The sequence below is a fragment of the Neofelis nebulosa genome, chromosome 7 (assembly GCF_028018385.1).
Source record: "Neofelis nebulosa isolate mNeoNeb1 chromosome 7, mNeoNeb1.pri, whole genome shotgun sequence".
NCBI lineage: Eukaryota > Metazoa > Chordata > Mammalia > Carnivora > Felidae > Neofelis > Neofelis nebulosa.
The window spans coordinates 64,269,572-64,287,808 of NC_080788.1; the positions used below are offsets into that span (position 1 = coordinate 64,269,572).

General features: G+C 43.2%; 1 long non-coding RNA gene across 1 annotated transcript in view; it reads left to right on the forward strand.

The window, feature by feature from the left end:
- LOC131516774 (uncharacterized) overlaps positions 1 to 18,237 on the forward strand; it is a 134,719-nt gene that overhangs the window by 9,393 nt on the left and 107,089 nt on the right. Inside the window, exon 2 of the long non-coding RNA XR_009264233.1 lies at positions 8,895 to 9,036. This is a non-coding gene — a long non-coding RNA (uncharacterized LOC131516774). The remainder of the gene's footprint in view (positions 1 to 8,894; positions 9,037 to 18,237) is intronic.

Consider the following 18,237-nt stretch of genomic DNA (forward strand, 5'->3'; position numbering starts at 1 on the left):
TAATAGACTTTTCTGTTTTCTCTTATGCTGGGAAGCTATTGCATTTGTTCTATTTTTTTTCACTGGATGTTTTCAGGAAATCTCATTTGTTCAAATCATCTTTCAGTTGACTCTTGTGAATGGTCCAAATGAACAATCCCACCTTTGCTAAAAAATGTTCCATTATTAGAATCTTATTTTACAGTAACTTCTGTCAAGTTACATACAGCACAGCTTCTGTGACAATGTGAAATAATAGTGGTGGTGAAAGGTGTGACTGTCTTATTCCTGGCTTTGATGTGAGTGTCTCAACTACTTGAGGCTTAAGTTTAAAGGTGATTATTGGTAGTCAGTAGATACGATTGTTATCATTTTAACAAACTGTTTTTTCCCCAACTTCCCTATTATCATTTTAAATGAAGGAATGAAAATTACACTTTATCAAATGTCCTTGAGGCATCTGTTGAGATGGTCATCTGCTTTCCTTTGATTTACTAATGAGTTCCTAATACTGAGTAATTTTTATATTTTTGGAATGTAACCTATTTGGCCACTTTGAATTGTTCTTTTAATACTTAGCTGGATCATATGACAGACATTGTATTTATGCCTCTATATAGTGTACGTGACATTAATACGTGTATAGTATGAGTAGTGTGTGTGTGTGTGTGTGTGTGTGTGTGTATGTTGATGTCAGGTTTTGAATATCAGGCTTCTACCAACTCTTAAAATTAATTAGAAAGCTTTTCCTCTTTTGAAATTTTCTGAGATAATCCCCCAAACTTAGGAATTATATACCATTACCATTTAAGGCTGGTGTTTTCTCCCCATCGTATTCTTTTTACCTTTTTTTTTCTTCCCAATTTCAATTAGCATATTAATTGAATATGTCTTGATGAGTCATTTTTTTCTGTTCAAGTGTTCAAGTTTCCTAATACACTGACAGTTTTAAATGTATTAGTGTAGAAGTGTCTGCACTGTTCCCTTATAATATTCATATTTTTCTTAGTGATAGTTATATTCCTTTTTCTTTCCAAAGGTTGATTATTTTTTCTATTTTCTGCTCAGCTTATTTATTTTTATTCTTTCTTGCCTAATGCTTGAGGCATATGAAACCACAGTTTTTCTCTAAATAAACTGGCTATACACTATGTCTTTGATATGTTGTTTTATTGCTATTATTATTATTATTATTATTATTATTATTATTTTTGCCTAAAAACTCTAGCACTGCAAATTTGGCTTCCTCTTTGACCCAAGAGCTATTCAGGGAAGTGTTTTATCAGCTCCTTTCTAACACTGGCCATTCTCCTGTGGTACAATGAAAGGCACAGAGAGTATATTTTTAGCAGGAGATACTGAGGGAAGTCCAGACTGAGACTGTGCTAGTACAGGCAGCGTGGACAGAGTGCCTGATAAGCAGTCTGGGGTTCCTCGGTGAAAGATGCAAAAAAAAAAAAAAAAAAGGGCAGAGCATGCTCTGAGGAAACTTGGGAGAGAATTCAAAGCAAACTTCAAGATTTGACAACCAGTTGGTCTTGGTTCCGCCTTCTCTGGAGGTGATGGTTGATGGGTGCCGTCCTTCTCTGGCTTGACCATCTCCAGACTAAGCAGCTGATGAGTGCTGTGGGGGACATCGAGATTCACACACCATCTGTCTCTCTCTTCTCTGTGCTGCAGCAGCCACTCAAGAAGCCAGCATGACATGACAAGGTGTGCATGCCACCTGGGAAAAAGAGGCCTTAAAACTGCATCCTCTGTCTTTCCCCATCCGTAGGGATCTCCTCTCAGGAGCTGTGAAAATGACCTCCTCTCTCTAACTGGCAAAAGGTGGAAAAGCTGGATGATACACTTGTCTCTCTTCTGTCTCTTTTTTTTTTTCAGTCCATATTTATCCCTTTTATTTTCCCCCAGATTTATTAAGATGTAATTGACATATAACATTATATTAGTTGAAGGTGTATGTGATTTGCTATGTGTATATAGGGTGAAATGATGGCCACACAAAGTTTCATTAACATGCATTACCAGTACAGATATCTTTTTCAGGCCACCTGGGTGGCTCATTCGGCTGAGTGTCTGACTTCAGCTCAGGTCATGATCTCACAGCTTGTGGTTTTGAGCCCCACGTTGGGCTCTGTGCTGACAGCTTGGAGCCTAGAGCCTGCTTCAGATTCTGTGTCACTGACCCCCCTCTCTCTGACCCTCCCCCACTTATGCTCTGTAACAAAAATAAATAAACAAACATTTAAAAAGTATTTAAAAAAACAAGTATCTTGGGGCGCCTGGGTGGCTCAGTCGGTTGGGTGTCCGACTTCAGTTCAGGCCATGATCTCACAATTTGTGGGTTCGAGCCCCATGTCGGGCTCTGTGCTGACAGCTCGGAGCCTGGAGCCTGCTTCAGATTCAGATTGACTCCCTCTCTCTCTCTGCCCATCCCTTACTACTTCTCTGTCTCTCTCTCTCTCTCAAAAATAAATAAAAACATTAAAAAAAGAGAGACCAAATATCTTTTTCTTATGATGAGAGCTTTTAAGATGTCCTCTCTTAGCAACTTTCCAATGTATGATACAGCATTATCAACTATAATCACCATGCTGTACCTTCCATCCCCTGAACTTGCTCCTCTTATAACTGGAATTTTGTACCTTTTGATCCCCTTCACCCATTTTCCACCCCACTCCCCCTACCAACACCCTGCCTCTGACGACTACTGTGCTCTATTCATGGAGTCCAGTTTTGTTTTTTTTTTTTTTTTTTTTTTTTTTTTTTTAGAATCCTTATACAAGTGAAATCATATGGTATTTGTTTTTGTCTGATTTATTTCACTTAGCATAATGCCCTCCAGGTCCCTCCATGTTGTTGCAAATGGCAGGATTTTCTTCTTTTCAATGGCTGAATAATATTCTGTTGTGTGCACATACACCACACTTCTTTATCCATTCATCTACTGATGGAAAGTTATGTTGTTTCCATATCTTGGCTCTTGTAAATAATGCTGCAGTGAACAGGGAAGTGCAGATTTGTCCAAGACGGTGATTTTGTTTCCTTCAGATAAATACCCAGAAATGGAATTGCTGGATCAGATGATAGTACTATTTTAAATGTTTTGAAGAGCCTTCATTCTGTTTTCCATAGTGGCTGCACCCATTTATATTCCTACCAGTGGTTCACAAGGGTACTGTTTTCTCCACATCTTTATCAACACTTGTTATTTTGTGTCTTTATGAAGATAGTGAATCTGGCAGGTGTGAGGTGGTATCTCATTGTGGTTTCGATTTGCATTTCCCTGATGATGAGTGATGTCGAGCACCTTTCCATGTACCTGTTGGCCATGTGCATGTCTTCTTTGGAGAAATGTCTATTCACTTCCTCTGCCCACTTTTTAATGGGATTGTTTGTTTTCTCTTTTCTACTTGGATATAGCACCAGTGCCTTTTGCCACAAATGACACAGCAACTCCCTTTGGCAAAGATGGACTTCATTTTTGGATTTTTTTTCTGTTTTCTTTTCTCTTTTTGGTACAGCTTAAGCACTGCCTGTGTTTGGCTTGACAAGTGAACCTTCACATTGACAAGCAGCGGCTTGGAGGAGGCCTGAAATAAATGGAAGGCAGGGTCAGCCTGTACCTCTTTCTTTGTCACAGGTGTTGGCATTCATTTTTCTCTTCCTTCTTTCATCTGGAGCAAGCTCGCTGGGTTCTGGGTGTGGGGGGTGTTTGCCCACCCCTTGCCTGTTGTTTTCCGTTTGCAGGTTGGATGGGGCTCTCAGAGAGTTCTGGCTGAGCCAGTAGCTTTGCTCTACCCCATACGATGGCTTTGGAAGGGAGCTTCCTGGTTGTTTGGCCTTAAACTGGCCCTTCTGTATTTCAGACTTGTAGCAGGACGTCACATGATGGCTGGTGGCCCTGGCCAGACACAGCCTGGATTTTTGGAGGAAGGTCACAACTTTTGATCTGAAGCCAGCCTAGGGACAGCATGACTTTTGAAACAAACTCTATGCAGTAGTGTCAGTGAGTCCCAGGAGAAGTTTGAGGAAATTTATCATCAGGTCTATTCTCTTCCTTTTAAGTATTTTCTCCAAATATGGTGATGCCTCCTTTCTCCCTTTAGAGAATTTGGTATTTCTTCTTCCAGTTCACTTCTGTTCTCAAGAAATGATTTGTTAGACTCCTCCCTCCTGGGGCAGTATTTCTCCATTGTGGGTGAGACTTCCAGTTGCCCCCTGATTCCCAACCTTCAGGCCCCGAATGCTTGAACATTGCTTGGGCCTGCAGAAGCCCAGAATGAAAGACTATATTCCAGCTTCTCTCACAGCTCTCCATGGCCAAGTGGCTGGGTTCTGGCCTGTGCTGCCTCTTCTCTGCCTGCATCCTCCCTTTCCAGTGAGTGGAATGCAGATGTGCGGAGGGCCCCATTGGTTCACACGAAGGAGGACATCTGACTAGGGTTGACAGAGCAGCAAGATGGATGGAGCCTGGGTCCCAGATACTGTGGGACTTCTGTTTACCCTTAGTCTCTGGTGTAGCCTGATCCTCATGATGCCCATGAGATATTGGTTGACAGGGTCTGAGTCAGAAAGCAGCACCTGTTCTGTCAGAGGGAATCAGTAAAGGCAGGTTGTGGCTTTATATTACTTTCGGGGGGACTTGTCACATCTCTGATCACACTTGTGCTCAGGGGCCCATTTTAAAGTCTACAATGATGGTCTTTCCAAGTGAGTTTTCTACTTCTGAGCTCCCTGCAATCTTCATCCAACACAGCATATGTAGGCAGGAGAAAGTCCACCATGCTTTCTGAGCAAACATTGTGAGCTGTCCTTGGAAATTGTTCTATATACTGATGTTAGAACAGCCAGTAGGGGTACCTAGTCGGTTAGGTGTCTGACTCTTGGTTTTGGTTCAGATTGTGATCTCATGGTCATGAGTTCGAGCCTTGCATCAGGCTCTGCACTGACAGCATGGAGCCTGCTTGGGATTCTCTCTTTCTCCCTCTCTCTCTGCCCTTCCCCCACTTGACTTATTCCAAGTCAAATAAACTTTAAAAAAAGAATAGATAATAAATCTTTTTCTTGCATATGAAAATCAAATGTTCTTTATGTTTCTATGAAAAGCATTTGTAATTTTAAGCAGTTCTCTGGCATGAGATATATCAGGTAAAAATAAACAACTAGAGACCACTTCTTAGAAAATAAGTTGTGTGAAATAGTTTAGGACAAAGGTTGGCAAACTGTTACTGTCAAGGGCCAGATAGTAAATGTTTTTGGGTTTGTGGGGCCAGTATGGTTATTGTCACAGCTACTCAACTGTGCTATCATAGACTGGAAGCAGGCATAGACAACAAATACGTAAATGAATGGCTGTGGGTGGATGCCACTGAAATTTCATTCACAAAAACATGCAGCAGACTGGAGTTAGCCTGTGGACTGTAGTTTTGCTGATCCTTGATTTAGAGTTTTTAAAACTGTTAATTTTCAGGGAAGTTGTATACAAGAGTGTTTAAAGGATTAACTGCTTTTTGCATTCTGCTTGTTTTGAATCACAAGTATTTTGACAATTGCATCAATAATAATCTATCTCATGAAAAGTGTGTTAGCATTTCAGTAGTCTCTTTGTTTGAACATGAATGATATTACTAGTAAATTAGAAAATGTGTTTGCCAATAGGCAAACTCTCCATATTGACCATATGAAGTAAATGCTTCCAGATAGCAGCGAGGGAAGGGAATGGGCTGGGAGTCTTGGCTCCTAGATGTGGTGGAAATATTTTTTTCAAGAAAGTAGGTTTTTTCAAGACAAAAAACTCTGAGTTATGAGTTGATTTCTTTCTTACAGAATTATATTTTTAATTTTTTAGAAGTTAATTTGTTTATTTACTGAGAGAGAGAGAGAGTGAGAGAGAGAACGCAAGCAGGGGAGGGACAGAGAGAAAATCCCAGGCAGGCTGTGCACTGTCAATGCAGAGCCCACTGCAGGGCTCGATCCCACAGACTGTGAGATCATGACCTGAGCCAAGATTAAGAGTTGGACGCTTAACCAACTGAGCCATCCAGGCACCTCTATATTTTTAATTTTTAATATCATTTCCAGTAGCTGTATGGAAGACACCAAGCCTAGGAAAGAGTTCAAAGCTGTGTGCATCTTTTGTGCCCCTAAGGTTAGAGTTTTAGTGCATGCCTTTTAAAGTAGGACTCAAGGATTATTTGTTGGTCTTTTCTTCACAAGGGAAGAATTAGAGATGATTGGACGTTTTTGTGCTTTCATTTTTATTTAGGAAATCCTGACAGGAAAGAGGCACACACATTGAGAATTTAGCAAAACCAGAGAACCATGCCATAATATTGGGGGATTTATGTATGTGCTTTCTAAGGTACTTCTGTAGTCAAGTGTCCCTGTGGTTTTGGATTGAGGAATGAGATGTTTATTTTCCTCTTGGAAATCTGTGCCTGTGCTTTGATTTCAGTTCATTTAAATTCAATGTCTTCAGTGAATACGTTCTATATGCTCATTCCATATAGGCTAAAATTGGAAAAGAATGGGAGATCCCGGAGTTTCCACACAGAAAAGAGGCTCATTGTTTTAGATCTGATGCCCTATTCCCATTGTTTGCATAGATCAGCATCCTAATATAGGAGGACTTATCATGGTTTTCTCTGCTGTTTTACATCGGTACCTAGAAGAGAAAATATACAACCCTCTGGTCCTTCAATCCATCCAAAATTGCCGGATGCTTCTGGGCATTCCCCTTCTCTCTGATGTGTCTTGTGGGCACATGATTTTTTAAAAAAGTAATGTCATCACAGTTCTCCTCAGAAAAGTGTCACCCTGTGGTACTGAAAGGGATCCAGGCTCGCCTCATCAAATTCCTGCTTCAGACCCAGGGAAAACAAACCATGTGGACACAAGATAACCCCTTCGGCAAACAGGGTGCCCTTTGAAAGTGAACACAGCAAATACTTGAGGTGCTTTTTTTCTTGCCTTTCCTCTCCTAAGCCATTTATGGCAGAGAGGCCATAAGGAACAGCCTTGCTGCTTTTAATAAAAAGAATTCTTTGATGTTGGGGACTGAACTGGCCGTTTTGGGACTGTCAGGGGAGGGAGTCAAGGGAAAGGGGAATTAAAGTTCATGGAGGAAGCTGTAGTCTTAAGGCCAAGCTGAGATGTGACCCTCAGAGCTTGCCAAGTCCTGAGGGAACATAAGTTGCCTTTGGATGGCTTCTCAACAGCACTTGTGTCACCCTGAGTCCCAGGCCCTGTTAAGATGCTCTCTGATGTGAACGGGAAGGTCAGCCCACACAGCAGGGACCTGCCCTATCCACACAGGCTGCTAACCAGTGGCATCTTCCAAGTAGAGACTTGGAGAATAGAGACATACATATAAAGCTCTTAGCCCAGTGCCCTAGCTACCTAGTTCTGTTGATTGGTTTCTCTTCCACCAATAAAGAGGAATGCTAACTTTTTGGTTTCCACCCCTACAGAATTCACTGGTGGAAGGTAAACTACTTTTTTCTACTTAATTTACAAGCTTCCAGCCCTCCTCAAGTCCTGCTAAAATATTTCAAATATGTCCTGCTGATCCTGAAACTCCAAAAATGACCACTGCTTTCTGTGACCCAAACTCTTGTTTTTTTAATCCTCTTAAAAGTCAGAATTGTTGCCAGGCCATAGTTTTTGTTTGATTTTATGTTTTGTATTCTCCCAGGGACACAAGCAACATCAATTTGAAAAGGGGTCATGTTTATGGTTATTGTCTAGTCAGTTGGCCTTTCTAGTTCTTAGGCACTGACCTAAGACTGTTGTGTTTGGGTTCCCAACACTACCGAGAATGTTGACATTTCAAATCCCTTTTGACAATCAATCAATCTCTCTTTCTCTCTCTCTCTCTCTCTCTCTCTCTCTCTCTCTCTCTCTCTCTCTCTCTCACACACACACACACACACACGCACACACTCCATATTAAAGGAAAAGACTTTAAAAATACATCAAAAAAAGACTTAGTTTTTATTTTGCCTTTGTATCACTAGCATATTTTTAAGGCAATTTTTTCTTTTGGACTTTAAAATTAGTTTCCGGAGCCTAGACATTTGTGGTGACATGTTGATGGCCAGTCAGAATGCCTGGGAGACGTTTTAGGTCAACAATCAACATGCTCTTCCAATCTGGTTGTTTTCCAGGCCTCTTGAGTTTGGAATGCAGGTTAAAAAAGTCTTCTGCATCCTGATCTCATTTTTTTCAGGAAAGTTTCAGAGGGATAAACAAAGACTTTGACATAAGAAAGCCTCGGGCTAGAACCTCACTCACGTTCTATCTGTGTGAAAAGTTACTTGCAGGGTGCCTGAGTGGCTCAGTGGGTTGAGTGTCTGACTCTTCAGTTGTAGTCATGAACCCAAGTTCATGGGATCGAGCCTGTGTTGGGTTGCACTGAGCATGCAGCCTCCTTGGGATTCTCTCTCTCTCTTTCCCTCTTCCCCTCTCCCCTCCTCTCACTCTTTCCCTCAAAAACAAAAGTTACTTGTTTTCTCTAAATCTCAATTTCCTCATGTGCAAAATGCAGATAAAACCTGCTTGATATCCTTCTGAATATTGTGATCTTGTCTATAAAATGCCCAGCTCAATGTCTGATAATAGTGCATAGGAGATGTTTGCTTGGCCCTGTTCCCTCAATCCCTCCATGTCTGTCTATTGGCCCTTCTCCTTGCAGGTATGTGGCCTATGGCCGAGCTAGCACATCACTCTGTTGTAGCCCCAGTGAGGGATGTTGAGACTGGCCAGACGAGGTTGCATGGTCAACCCAGGTAGGGCAGAGAATCCACCCTTCCTGTCCATGTTGAAGGCAAGGAATGCAAGCTCACCTTTAGGGAGCTTTCTTACGTACCGGGTACCTTTGAGCCTTTTCTTATATATTCATTCATCCTCAGAATTAACAGCCAGACTGAGCTGGAGACACTACCACATGGGCTGGTCTGGCTGGACGGTGTTTGGCTGCTGCCCACCTGACAAGAATGAAGGATAATCAATACCTGTTCCTGATGATGTGATGCACACTGTGGCAGGCACATGGTAGGTCACCTATCTGAGGGGCCACCCTTTATCTTTTGATTTTCTGTAATTGAAGGGTAGGAGAAATGACAAGACACACAACATTCTCTAGAGGCAGGAGGCCAGATTACAAGAATGTTACTTATTCCCTCTGAACATTCATTGTGATCATACTTGAGGTGGGTAAGTACAGTACTAGGTGGTTTTTTTTTTCACAGTGCTGAGCACATTGTTGGCATTAAAAAGAGTTGGGTTGATGAAGGAAAGGAGAACCTTCTCTTCCAGTGCTGATAGCCCCTCCTACCAAAGATGGTTCATATGATACATACTTTTTCTTTTAAATATTCTCGCTCTCCCAGAGTATGAGGGTATCAGCTAGTAAGCCATTGGCCCCTGTGCTGACTAGTATTCTCAGAGGAGTTTATTCATAGAATCTGGCCCATGTTTGCCCACTTGATATATTTCTTCTAATATCCCCTCCATACTTCTTGATCTTTGGACTATAACTCCAAATGGTTGTAGATACTGGCTCAAGTCATCTCAACTTGCCTATTTATTTGGAAGCATAATAGTGCAAAACACCACAGATTCGGGCCTTAAAATAAGTGGAGTCATTCATCAAGAGAAATTAAGCTGGAATCAAGTGAAGACGTATTGAAGACTGAAGGATATCACCACAGCACCAGCAGCATATTAGTTAAAGTCACCAGCACTCAAGGCTTTTGGCCATCTCATTGTCTTGACATTGATGTATGGGCTAAGAATGTTGATTAAACTAACAGACTTTAGAAAGCATCTTCTAATGTAGTTTCTATTAAATACTTCCCCTGAGTTTATGAAAGATCCCCAGAGTGCTGACTCTGACAATCTATTAATGAAAATGTACACATGAAATGACTTGCTGTCTTTATATAAATGCTTACCCAGGAAGCTGTTGTATTTGGGGGGGGGGGGGTGTTTTGTGACCAGGAAAATGCAGTCATCTGAGAGAACTATGGCAGAGAGCACTGTGTGAATAAGGAGGTGCTCCTTGTGAGACAGAACCCTTTAAAGAGCAAGAATGGAGAGGGGGATGTGAGAAGGACTGAGTAGCACTGAGAAGTGTGGAGCAGACCTACTGAGCTGGTTTGCAGCATGGGAAGAAGGCAAGGAGAAACTGGGCTGCGATAAGGTGCCCGGAAAGTGCCCAGAAAGTGATCTCCTAAAAGCCATTTTGTCAAGTGTCTCCCTGAGGAAGGATTCATGCCCTTGGGATCAATGGGGGATACTTTAGGTTTAATGGAAGATCTTCCAAGGACCTCTCAACTTGCTGCATCCAGCCATCTCATCAGCAATTATTCTGTGACACCATGATAGGTAGTAAGGTTATGAAAAGGTATGCACGAGGCTACCTGTCCCTTCACTGAGCCAGCAGTCTCTGAGGGGACCAGATCTACACAGACACACGCACAATCTTATTTGTTTCATGACGAACGTCACGGAAAGATGGCTAATGCAGTGTGGCACGTACTATGCGAAGGATGAATCAGCCTGGCAAAACCATAGTCTGATTCACTGCTTGACAATCTTTTTCTCTGACAATGAACTATTTTTTAAATGTAAATGAATTTCAGATTTCTCTGAAATGACCAAAGACTACTTTTGTTAAAAAAAAAAAAAAAAGCCAAGGAGCTGGCTTCCTAGTTTCTTTTTTCCCTGCTCATAAAGGCAACCATGGAAGAAGGCTTAAGAGGGGCTCTGTGCTCAGGGAGGCCACATGACATGGGTAGCAGGTTCCACCCCAGGAACTCAATGTGGCCAAAACAGAGGCAGTGGGATATTGCTTCCCCCACTGCCCTGGTATGAACTGTTCTCTGTCTGAATGTTTTACCCTTTGAACTTTCTCCCACGTCACCAGAGCCTTTTATGGATGATCTCATGCATTTACTTATTTATTGATTCAGCACATATTTTGACCCCCAACTATTTGTCAGGCATGGTAAAAGTTACTGCAGATTCAATGATAGACAGGCCCAAACAGTCCCTGCCCCCAAAGAGCTTAAACTCTAGTGAGGGACACATTATAATTTAATAATAATTGCATATACTGTTTTTGTTGTCTGATTACTGCCTAAAATTACAGTTAGGCCAATTATAAGATCATTTACAAAATGCCCAACAGCTAATGATTATGAGTAGTCAGTTTCTGAAAGGTACACACGTCATAATTTTGTTATAGTGCCGATGGGTGCTACGCTGGCAAAGGATAGGGTGTGATGAAAGACTGTGGTGGTCAGGGAAGGCTTTGCTGAAGAAGTGAGTTGTAGTGTAAGACTGGAAGAATGAATAAAAGTTGGTCAGGGGAAAAGGAAGTAGAGATGAAGAACTGACAGTGATCCAGGCAGAGGGAACAGGACAAACAAAGTCTGGATTTGTAAACCCTTTGGGGGATGCTCCAGACTGGTCCCCTTCTACTTTTCAAAGAAGGTTCACAATGCCTTCAATTACCCACATCATGTACTTTTCTGTCTCCCTGCTTTCAAGTTCTCTGCCTGTAATGTTGAGCTGTGCAAGAGGCCATGTATTTTACAGATCTCCTCCTTGACCCTGGTCAGCAGGGCTTTGGTAGAAGACATAAGTGTCTAGACAAAAGATTGGTTAGTCTTTGCAAAAATCAATGTTCCAGGTCTGACTCAACCTGACCAAGAGCCAAGAGAGATGATAAGGCTGACGGAAAAGATCTCCTTAATGAATGGTAGTAAAAAACAGCCCAGAGGTGAAGGCACGAAACAGCCTTGGCGTTTCCTCAGGCTGCTGGCCCCAGACAGGCTCTTGAAAGTATCAAGGATCAGAGGTGGGCAGGTTATTTCATTTCCTCTCTGCTACTGGTGCTTTAACGCTTTCCTGCCTCTCACTCGGGTCTCCATTTCCCACACCTCCTGCTCCAAACAGTCACCCTTCAGTGTTGAGGAGGTAAGCACTATCCCTCTTAAGTTGGATTAAATGTCTAGGTTCCACAGTCTATAGGAAAGGAGATTATTCAGTCCCCTTTCCTGGTCGTCCCCTGCTTTTGAACCCTTTGGACCTTAGGATGTTCATTTATAAAATGGTTGGAGAGATGAGCCTATGATGTCACCCTGAGGGCTGAGAGTTTAAAGAACAGATTATAAATTATATGGAAAGCTGGATATTAAAGACAAAAATTCCCTTATTATTGTCTAGTATCCACGGGTGGCCATTACCCATGGTGAAGTTGTCACCTTATGGGTACTTAAGGGATCTCACTTCAGGGGACTACTAACACACCAGTGACCTTGCAAGGCTTTTTTTTTTCTTCCAGAAATAAGAGATATAAACAAGGTTTAATTATTAGCCAGGAGACATACTTTGGTCTGTCTTAATGAGAAAAATTTCAAAAATAAAGCCACATCTAACTTAAAAAAAAAAACACATAATGTAAGAGGCCTTTTCAAGATAGTGAAATATAGATCTCATTTAGATGTCTTCCTTTCCTTTTCCAGTGATCCTTGTGAGGTAAGGAACACAGCTCTTTATATTATAGACAGGAATTGGGAGGCTTAAAAAAGTGAAACTTCTGGCTCAAGCCCATGTCACTAGCAGGTAGCAGAGATAGGTTTTTGACCTAGATGTTTTGATTGAAGGTTCTGCTTTATTTACTACCTCTGGGCCCAGGAACCCATGCTCCTGGAATAAGAAACACCTCAGTCAATGGAGGGAACCTGCTATGATTTGTCATGGCATTCTGGTATGTTTTGGGAGCAATATTGGAAAAGGAAGATTTTTTTCCCCATTTAGTATCCTCGAGGGTGACTCGGGTCTTATAAAGGAGCTCCTGATTGTCATCTACTGGCTGGGATTTTGGTGCATGCCCTGAAGATCCTCAAAGGGATTAGATCAGAACTCAGTCTCCAGTTCTCTGGGTGGGTGGGTGGAGGTAGGTGTTTGGGAATGAAAGGGAGGAGCACAATGCAGAGAGTAATGAAGATTCGTGTTCCTTGTGCTGAGACCCTGTATGATCATCTTGCTCTACCCACTTCATGATGGAAGCACTGCTAGACGTTTAGAAACGCTTTTAAGCTGAGGAAGTGGGACTCAAAGAAACCCTTTCCATAAGGTTTAAAGGCTTGTCCTGGGCTCTCTTACTTCATCGGGAGAGACAGAGAAGTGGAATGATAATGGCCTTTGGAGTCAAGTAGACACAGGTTCAAAATTGGGCACTGCTGCTTTTGAGTTTGTGTGAGCTGAACTTCAGTTGTCTTACTGGTCAACTGAAACTAACAATACCTCTATCAGAGCATTTCCCTGAGGATTTAACTGTGTGAATAAGGGTCACCCCACAGTACATGTCAGAGGCAGTGCTCAAATGTTAATAGCCACACTCCTGCACCTATGATAAGAGAACTCTTATTGTATGATTATTTATTTTACTATATAATTGTTATTTATCATCTGCCCTTCTATTAGAATATAAACTTGACAAGGGCAGTTACATCATCTCTGATGCCTATACTAGTGCCTAGAACGTGGTACATATGAATAAACATTTGCTTAATAAATAATATTATTTAAATAAATGTATTGATGCTAAAGCAGAGAGGTAGAAGTCCTCAGAAAGCTACAAGAAGATTCAACGTTTTAAATCTAGGATATGTCAAAACCGTGAGTGGCCCAGGGAAGGACGTAGCTGTCTCAGGCAACTGCAGGTCTTGCTGGGTAGTGGCCTCCCTGAGGCGTGTGGTTAGGGGGCTCTGGAGGGTACCATCTCCCTTCTGGAAGAGGGTCTGCCTTCACCCCTGGAAGACCTGCATCCTGTAGCTACAGGGGTTCGCTTGCATCTGGGGCAGGGAGTCAGGCTGACCACAAATGCCAAGAAAAAAGTAGCTCCTGTTTCAATATATATAGGATCCATCTTCCCTCCCTCTGGGTCTCTAGGATCATGGTATTAGGAGCTGGATAAACCTATGTTTGGACAGTGAAGAGGGTAGCTGTGCTAAGCCTCTCCTCCGCATGTGCCTAGGAATGCTCTGTGGCCCAAAGAAGCAACTGGTTGGAATTCAGGCATCCTTGGTTTAGCACAGAGCATGAACGGGTAGACCCTTCTGCCTTTGCTTGCTTATGGGAAAGCCCATCTCTGCCTGAACTTCTAGAATGCCTACTACTGTTACACAATCCTAGTTGGGGGAAAAGTGTCGAAGGAGCAGGACACACAGAATTTCCCAGAAGTCAGGCTGCAGATTCACTGTCTTTATCAAAGGTGGTGGCACGTGTCAAAACCATGATGACACATGGGGCAACCTTTGGTAGTTGCTTAAAAATAGCTGAGGGTTTGGTTAACCACAGGAAAGCCTGGGCAGGGGGCAGTCCCTCCCCTCTCACGTTCCCTCCCTGGATGATTCAGGGTGGTCTCTAGCTCAGTGTCAGGAAGCCAGATCTCTGCAGGCCACCTATTGCCAAATGACAGGACTCATCTGGCACAAGTCATAGACAGTGACCAGAGAGGGCAGGGCAGAGGGGTGGAGCCTGGAGGACTCATGGAAGCTGCTACAGCCACATGCACATGGCCTTATGTTAGAGCTCTGTTGCTGATGATCCAGAAAGACATATGGTTGACAGATGTTATTTACAAGCAGGACTGAAGAAACTGAAAGAAGCAGAATTCTATGTAGTGTAGTCAGAAAAAAAAAATTAAAAAAAACACAAGCCATTACCACACCCATGACATTTACACATTTCTTTGTGTTTGGGGTTTACTTGTGAAACTCACATTTTCTTGTGGACGGGCTTGTGTAAAAAGAAATGAAAGTGAGCTCGGAGTCACTTTGATCTCTTTTGCCTCAATTTGGGCAAGTTCTTTACCACGCATTGTAGCACAGTTATTAGAGAGAAGGTCTCTGCTTCCCCTCCCCCCCAAATGGTGAGCTCCTTGAGGGCAAGAGCCAGATAAGACCATCCTAAATGCCAACTGCCCCCTCCCCAATATTCCACACATAGTGTTGTTACTGTTTTGACTTCTCTTCTGCCATTGCTGCTATGCATGTAGCATATTTTGTAGGTGAGTATTCTCTCCTTCTCTTATGTGTTGGCATGCCATACAGAACTGGCTTTTTGTCCAAGGTGGTCCCAAGCTTGGCATTGGGATGTGAGTTCATGAGGGGAGTTGTTTGGTACTAGTCATGGAGAGGGATGGGAATGAGAAGGACAGAGGCACTAAGGGCTCTCCTCCTGAGAATGCGGGTCCTGCTATCCATGTGGTGGTTCTGAAAGCAGACCTTCCCCACAGTGGCTTCTCTCAGATTCCAGCAGCGTCTTTGGCAGGTCCTCTCAGCCTGCAGGATTGGAAAGAGCAGGCCTGGAACGGGACACCCAAGCCCTCACTGGGGCTCTGCTCTGTGACCATGCAAGCCCTGTTACATCCTTGGGTTTCAATTTCTTCATCTGTGAAAAGAAACTGTGGGGTTGATTACCATGGTGGTACTTGTTAGCTCAATATGTAGTGAACCATCTCCCCATCCAGTACTAGGCCTCCTCCTTGTATGAGTGTCTGCCTACCCACAGGTGACCTCCTGTCACAATTGTGGTGACTCTTAGAATCATCTAGCAAATGACCGGATTCTCTTCATCCTGGCTCTCTTGGGCAAGGTCTATGTTTATGAGTGTGGGGCTGGGGTCTAGGAAAGCAATTTATGGAACAGGAAGGCAGTCTTGTGTAGTACCGTGGGGTGCCCTTCTTGTGGGAAGAGCTGTCACCCAGGAACTGTTGCTAGAATTCCCAGGACTGCCCTCATTCAGCTTTAGAATCTGATGTACAAAATCTGACTGGGGCCTATGGCCCTGGCCTGAATCAGACTAATGTGCCAGATGCCAATTTATAGAAACAGCAAGGAGAGACTTGGAGTCTACATGCCTATCTTCCTCTTGGTGGGCTTAGAAAAACAAGTCCAGTGGAATTTACAGTAATACAACCTTACAAATGCAGACTCTAACAATTCTGTGTGTGACCATGATTCACAATATATCCATCAGAGTCCTCTGCAGTTCAGATTTTCTTGGGGGCTGGTTGGTTCACCCCATGCTCTCCTCCTTCATGCCTACCTATCTTCCTTCATTGAAATCTAGGTGAGAGTGAAGATCCAGAGACTGGCAGCTTTCCCTTTTGCTGGACCTCACCCTGTTCACCTGGGGAGTGGGATAAATTCCTTCCTTCCAAGACTCTTATAGTTATGAGTAGTTTATGCAAAGCCTTCAAGGTATTAGGATGCCAAGGTAAGGCCATCCAGTGCCTTAATCTGCCCATTTGAACTACTAAGGACATTGCCAAGAAGAGCACATGATTTGAAATATTTCAACGCCAATGCAGAATGGCTCATCAGAGAACCTGAGATTGCATATGGATGGCTGGATCAGGCCCACATGGCAGAAAGGCTGAGTGCTCACTCTACTTCTCCAGCAGCATTTCTGGCTCTCCAGGAGATGCCACATGCATTGAGTTGGGAGTGATGACAAGGATATGCAGCAGGTGCTCTGTCCAACACAAGGGTCATTCCAGGAGCTTCTTTCTGAATCAAGTACAAAGCATGGTATTTGATTCCACAATTCTCTGTTCTGTTAGAACACTTGGAAGTCCAGTGAATGATCATCTTATTTGGAGTTGATTAATTCCATAAGCCTCAATTTATAAATGTCTGCAATAAAGAGCAAGCAGATACCAGTGATAATTGACAGAGCTTCAAGTCTTTAATGTCACCCTTGGACCAAACAGATGAGTCCTTGTGGGTTGACTTTCCTGGTGGAGCCGGGCATTGGGCCGGTAGGGAGGCATCTGGCCTGTTTTGCAGGCCCACCAAGGCCCAACTCAGATCCCGTCTCAGGGGACCTGTTGGAGAGTTAAGACTTGGCAATGTCTTGGATATAAAGTTGGAATCTGCTTTAGAGTCTTCCGGAAGTCAAGGTCAGTTTCTTGGTAGTTTATGAACTATTAACTTTTTACAGAGATGAGAAGTAAAACAGTAACAAAAAATAACTTTTCAGCTTTATTTTTTTATAAAATTTATTTTTTTATAAAATAAAATAAAGTTCACCAAGCACCCCAATACACATTACACATATGATCTGGAAACCATATCTAGGCTAGTGCAGGAGACTTGCTGTTTGCTTCTGAGGTGTGGCCTGCTTCCACATCTGGAGGTTTTTCATCTCTTATGAAGAAGTCTCTTTAGGTGCTTGGAAAAACCATATATACGTTTCTCTCGTGCCTTGTCTTCCCATCTAGACAATAGCCTTCTCAAAGAGCAGTGATGCTGTCGAAGATTAATTCGCATGCTCCGTTGTACCAGGCATAGTGCTTGGCCAAACAGGTGCTCTGTGATAGTTGAATTGATGCACAATAATCCTGCTATTTCTTAGTATCTCAGGGAGCCCATGCAGATGCACGTAACAGATAATCATGAGACGGCTCTGATCCTCCGTGTGAGTTGAATTCCCGGGGAAGCAGATGCTGAGATGGAGTTTGGAAGCGCAGGAGGTTTATGGAGGGGAGCAATAATGCCTATAAAAGATAAAAGGTGGGGAGGAAACAGGATCGGGCAGCGAACGTGCTCTGAGATTAGTGCACATCTCACACCTGTGACAGGAAAAGGGGGAGGAGGCAGGACCCGAGCCAAGGGAGTGGCAAACTCCAAGGCAGATCCAACAGAGTCTTGGGGAATCCAAAAGGGAGTTTCTGAGAAAGAGATCGTTCTTGCAGGAGTGCGGTACTGGGCAGAAAGGACTGGGCCCTAGCAGCCCTGCCGTGTAAGAGCTGCCCGAGGAAAGCGTGTCTTCAGCACAAAGGCCAAGGCAGATCTAGAAGGCGCCAGCACTTGGGAGGCTGTCCACTAAGTGAAAGTCATGCAGCTGGACTGCAACTTCCTTCTGGAAGGGAGGTGGAGGCAATGCGCGTCTGGCTGCACACACTCCTCCCTCGTTTCTCCACCTCACCTGGTTGTACACATCCATACCGCATCTGTAGCCACTGCCATTAAATTTGCCCCAAAGATATTTTGCAGGTTGGATTACTTCTCTGTGTCTCCTGCACGGGCCCAAGGGAGCGTCCTCTCTTTCCTGGACTCATAATCAATTTCATGAGAATGTGGCCAGTGCTGTCACACAGAGCCCCACACTCCAAAGGACACTCCACTTAGGCTTTTGTGCTCTGCCTCAGCTGTTTCCAAATTCTTAATTTTA